Source organism: Salmo salar, chromosome 18, assembly GCF_965601325.2.
Source record: "Salmo salar chromosome 18, fSalSal1, whole genome shotgun sequence".
In the NCBI taxonomy this organism is placed as follows: Eukaryota; Metazoa; Chordata; class Actinopteri; order Salmoniformes; family Salmonidae; genus Salmo; species Salmo salar.
This window is the reverse complement of record NC_138308.1, coordinates 66,280,161-66,286,160: the sequence shown is the minus strand read 5'-3', so window position 1 is coordinate 66,286,160 and position 6,000 is coordinate 66,280,161. Positions and strand designations below refer to the sequence as shown.

Below are 6,000 nucleotides of genomic sequence, written 5' to 3'. Positions count from 1 at the left end.
TGCGCACGACCCTGATTTACCATTTCGGATAGTGTCTGGGACGCATGAACAAAACGCCGCTATTCGGATATAACGATAGATTATTTTGGACCAAACCAACATTTGTTATTGAAGTAGCAGTCCTGGGAGTGCATTCTGACGAAGACAACAAAAGGTAATCAAACTTTTGTAATAGTAAATCTGATTTTGGTGAAGGCTAAACTTGCCAGGTGTCTAAATAGCTAGCCCGTGATGGCTGGGCTATGTACTTAGAATATTGCAAAATGTGCTTTCACCAAAAAGCTATTATAAAATCGGACATATCGAGTGCATAGAGGAGGTCTGTATCTATAATTCTTAAAATAATTGTTATGCTTTTTGTGAACGTTTATCTTGAGTAATTTAGTAAATTGTTAGTAAATTCCCCGGAAGTTTGCGGGGGGTATGCTAGTTCTGAACGTCACATGCCAATGTAAAAAGCTGGTTTTTGATATAAATATGAACTTGATGGAACAAAACATGCATGTATTGTATAACATAATGTCCTAGGGTTGTCATCTGATGAAGATCATCAAAGGTTAGTGCTGCATTTAGCTGTGGTTTGGGTTTTTGTGACATTATATGCTAGCTTGAAAAATGGGTGTCTGATTATTTCTGGCTGGGTACTCTGCTGACATAATCTAATGTTTTGCTTTCGTTGTAAAGCCTTTTTGAAATCGGACAGTGTGGTTAGATTAACAAGAGTCTTGTCTTTAAATAGCTGTAAAATAGTCATATGTTTGAGAAATTGAATTAATAGCATTTCTAAGGTATTTGAAAATCGCGCCACTGGATTAGACTGGCTGTTGCGTAGGTGGGATGAATTCATCCCGCCTAGCCCAGAGAGGTTAATAAAATACATTTATAGCACAGTATTATGCATAATGGGAATGAGAGGGCTACTTACACAGTGTTGGGAAGGGATCACAGTAGTGATTGAATAAGGGTATGAGGCTTGAGTTGAGGTGTTCATAGGCTTTCTGTGCAGGACATGCTCATCGTGGATGGATGGTGTTGGAGAAGAGCTCATCTATTCCACTGTGGGCAGGACAGGATTTTACTGGGAAGACAATACACTACACAATTAGACAAAAGAGCCAAGAATGAGTTAGTCCAATCAAGGAGTAAAATCATTTATGTGTAATAATGTGATTGTGTTTGTGTATGTGATTGACTCTACATACAGTAATGAGAGAAAATTGATAAGGGTACTCACAGTGCTTGGTGAGGAAACATTCAATATGCCAGTGGATGAGCGAGCACATGAGACACTGCTTCAGTTCACGTCAAGAGAGAGTTGACAATGGTAGTGGAGTGGAGTGGTCATCACCTCTTAACCTGTTATGGCTAGGGGGCAGTATTTTTACGGCTGGATAAAAAACGTACCCGATTTAATCTGGTTACTACTCCTGCCCAGTAACGAGAATATGCATATAATTAGTAGATTTGGATAGAAAACACTCCAAAGTTTCTAAAACTGTTTGAATGGTGTCTGTGAGTATAACAGAACTCAAATGGCAGGTCAAAACCTGAGAGATTCCTTTACAGGAAGTGGCCTGTCTGACCATTTCTTGAAATTCTTTGCCATCTCTATCTTTTACAAAGGATCTCTGCTCTAACGTGACACTTCCTACGTCTTCCATGGGCGCTCAGAGCCCGGGAAAAACCTGAATGTCGTCATCCCAGCCCCAGGCTGAAACACATTATCGCCTTTCTCAAGTGGCCGATCAAGGGACTGTGGGCTTAGGCGCGTGCCCTGGCCGCCCCCGTCTTTGTGATCTTTCCTCTGTTTGCCGAAAAGGAGATTCCCGGTCGGAATATTATCGCTTTTTTACGAGATAAATTGCATAAAAATTGATTTTAAACAGCGGTTGATATGCTTCGAAGTACGGTAATGGAATATTTAGAATTTTTTTGTCACGAATTGCGCCATGCGCACGACCCTGATTTACCATTTCGGATAGTGTCTGGGACGCACGAACAAAACGCCGCTATTCGGATATAACGATGGATTATTTTGGACCAAACCAACATTTGTTATTGAAGTAGCAGTCCTGGGAGTGCATTCTGACGAAGACAACAAAAGGTAATCAAACTTTTATAATAGTAAATCTGATATTGGTGAGTGCTAAACTTGCCGGGTGTCTAAATAGCTAGCCCGTGATGGCTGGGCTATGTACTTAGCATATTGCAAAATGTGCTTTCACCAAAAAGCTATTTTAAAATCGGACATATCGAGTGCATAGAGGAGTTCTGTATCTATAATTCTTAAAATAATTGTTATGCTTTTTGTGAACGTTTATCGTGAGTAATTTAGTAAATTGTTAGCAAATTCCCCGGAAGTTTGCGGGGGGTATGCTAGTTCTGAACGTCACATGCTAATGTAAAAAGCTGTTTTTTGATATAAATATGAACTTGATTGAACAAAACATGCATGTATTGTATAACATAATGTCCTAGGTGTGTCATGAAAATGGAAGCTAGCTGTCATCCGGCTGCACCATGGTGCTACCCCAGAGAGTGCTGTTGAAGTTACTATAGACCTTCATTGTGAACAGTATGTTTTAACCTCTATGGGCTAGGTGGCACGTCACCGTCCTACTCTATTCAACAGCCAGTGGAAGAGCGTGGCGTGAAATACAAAAACCTCAAAAATGCTATAATTTCAGTTTTTCAAACATACAACTATTTTACACCATTTTAAAGATAAGACTCTTGTTAATCTAACCACATTGTCCGATTTCAAAAAGGCTTTACAGTGAAAGCAAAACATTAGATTATGTTAGGAGAGTACATAGCCCAAAATAATCACACAGCCATTTTCCAAGCAAGCATATATGTCACAGAAACCCAAAACACAGCTAAATGAAGCACTAAGCTTTGATGATCTTCATCAGATGACAATCCTAGGACATTATGTTATTACAATACATGCATGTTTTGTTCAATCAAGTTCATATTTATATTAAAAAACAGCTTTTTACATTAGCATGTGATGTTCAGAACTAGCATACCCACCGAAAACTTCCGGTGAATTTACTAAATTACTCATGATAAACGTTCACAAAATACATAACAATTATTTTAAGAATTATAGATACAGAACTCCATTATGCAATCGCGGTGTCAGATTTTAAAATAGCTTTTCGGCGAAAGCACATTTTGCAATATTCTGAGTACATAGCTCGGCCATCACGGCTAGCTATTTTGACACCCACCAAGTTTGGGACAACCTAAACTCAGATTTACTATTAGAAAAATTGGATTACCTTTGCTGTTCTTCGTCAGAATGCACTCCCAGGACTTCTACTTCAACAACAAATGTTGTTTTGGTTCCAAATAATCCATAGTTATATTCAAATAGCTCCGTTTTGTTCGTGCGTTCAGGTCACTATCCGAAGGGTGACCTGTGAGCGCATTTCGTGACAAAAAAAATTGAAATATTCCATTACCGTACATAGAAGCATGTCAAACGCTGTTTAAAATCAATTTTTATGCTATTTTTCTTGTAAAATAGCGATAATATTCCAACCGGGCAACGTTGTATTCATTCAAAGGTTGAAAGAAAAAAATGGAGTAGTCTCGTGACCACGCATCTCCAGTGTCACTGTCCCCAGGCTGACCACTTACAAATTCTGCTGCTATTCTTTGCCCAGAGACAGCAGACACCCCATTCCACTTTCTGGCAGCTTTAGAGAGCCAATGGAAGCCTTAGAAAATGTCACGTTACAGCACAGATGCTGTATTTTCGATAGAGATGCAACAGAAGGACAACAAATTGTCAGACAGGGCACTTCCTGTATGGAATATTCTCAGGTTTTGGCCTGCCATATGAGTTTTGTTATACTCACAGACACCATTAAAACAGTTTTAAAAACGATAGAGTGTTTTCTATCCAAATCTACTAATTATATGCATATTCTAGTTTCTGGGCAGGAGTAGTAACCACATTAAATCGGGTACGTTTTTTATCCGGCCGTGAAAATACTGCCCTCTATCCCAAAGAAGTTAAAATCAATTTTTATGGTATTTTTCTCATAAAATAGCGATAATATTCCAACTGGACAATAGTGTATTCATTCAAAGAGGAAAAGAAAAAACAGCACGGTCTCGTGAACGCGCATATCCAATCTCTTAGTTACCAGGTAGACCACTGAGAAACTGAGCTACCATACTCTGCCCAGAGACAGGAGATGCCTCAATCCGCTTTCTGAAGGCTTTAGAGAGCCAATGGAAGCCTTAGAAAGTGCAACGTAACCCCAGAGATACTGTAGTTTTGAAAGGGACTAGAAAGAAGAACTACAAATTCTCAGACAGGCTACTTCCTGCTTGGAATTTTCTCAGGTTTTTGCCTGCCATATGAGTTCTGTTATACTCACAGACACCATTCAAACAGTTTTAGAAACTTCAGAGTGTTTTCTATCCAAATCTAATAATGAAAATCCTGCCCCCTAGCCCAGACAGGTTAAAACCTCTTACATCTAGACGTTCCGCTAGCGGAACACCTGCTCCAATATCCAATGATGGGCGTGGCGCGAAATACAAATTCCTCGAAAATCCGAACTTCAATTTTTCAAACATATGACTATTTTACACCATTTTAAAGACAAGACTCTCCTTTATCTAACCACACTGTCCGATTTCAAAAAGGCTTTACAGCGAAAGCAAAACATTAGATTATGTCAGCAGAGTACCCAGCCAGAAATAATCAGACACCCATTTTTCAAGCTAGCATATAATGTCACAAAAAACAAAACCACAGCTAAATGCAGCACTAACCTTTGATGATCTTCATCAGATGACACTCCTAGGACATTATGTTATACAATACATGCATGTTTTGTTCAATCAAGTTCATATTTATATCAAAAACCAGCTTTTTACATTAGCATGTGACGTTCAGAACTAGCATTCCCACCGAACACTTCTGGTGAATTTACTAAATTACTCACGATAAACGTTCACAAAAAACATAACAATTATTTTAAGAATTATAGATACAGAACTCCTTTATGCAATCACGGTGTCCGATTTTAAAATGGCTTTTCGGTGAAAGCACATTTTGCAATATTCTGAGTAGATAGCTCGCCATCACGGGCTAGCTATTTTGACACCCACCAAGTTTGGTACTCACCAAACTCAGATTTACTATAAGAAAAATTTGATTACCTTTGCTGTTCTTCGTCAGAATGCACTCCCAGGACTTCTACTTCAATAACAAATGTTGGTTTGGTTCCAAATAATCCATAGTTATATCCAAATAGCGGCGTTTTGTTGTGCGTTCAAGACACTATCCGAAGGGTAAAGAAGGGTGACGCGCCCGGCGCGTTTCGTGACAAAACATTTCCAAATATTCCATTACCGTACTTCGAAGCATGTCAAACGCTGTTTAAAATCAATTTTTATGCGATTTTTCTAGTAAAAAAGCGATAATATTCTGACCGGGAAACCCAGTTTTCGTTCAAAGACAAAAAAAATCTAAAATGGACTCTTCTCGTGCATGCGCGCACCAGTCTCATTGTTCTCAGATCGACCACTTACCAAATGCGCTACTGTTTTTCAGCCATGGCCTGCAAAGTCATCATTCAACGTTCTGGCGCCTTCTGAGAGCCTATGGGAGCGTTAGAAAATGTCACGTTACAGCAGAGATCCTCTGTTTTGGATAGAGATGATCAAGAAGGCCAAGAAATGGTCAAAGAGGGCGCTTCCTGTTTGGAATCTTCTCAGGTTTTGGCCTGCCAAATGAGTTCTGTTATACTCACAGACACCATTCAAACAGTTTTAGAAACTTTGGAGTGTTTTCTATCCAAAGCTAATAATTATATGCATATTCTAGTTTCTGGGCAGGAGTAATAATCAGATTAAATCGGGTACGTTTTTTATCCGGCCGTGAAAATACTGCCCCCTATCCATAACAAGTTAATCAATTATTTGGTGACATATGAATATATTGAGTATAGCTCTATCTAAAAAGGCTAAGTT

General features: G+C 39.0%; 1 protein-coding gene across 4 annotated transcripts in view; it reads left to right on the top strand.

Moving 5' to 3' along the window:
• Positions 1-6,000, top strand: part of LOC106577482 (protocadherin-7) — a 223,658-nt gene that overhangs the window by 176,268 nt on the left and 41,390 nt on the right. The gene's annotated exons all lie outside the window — the stretch shown is intronic.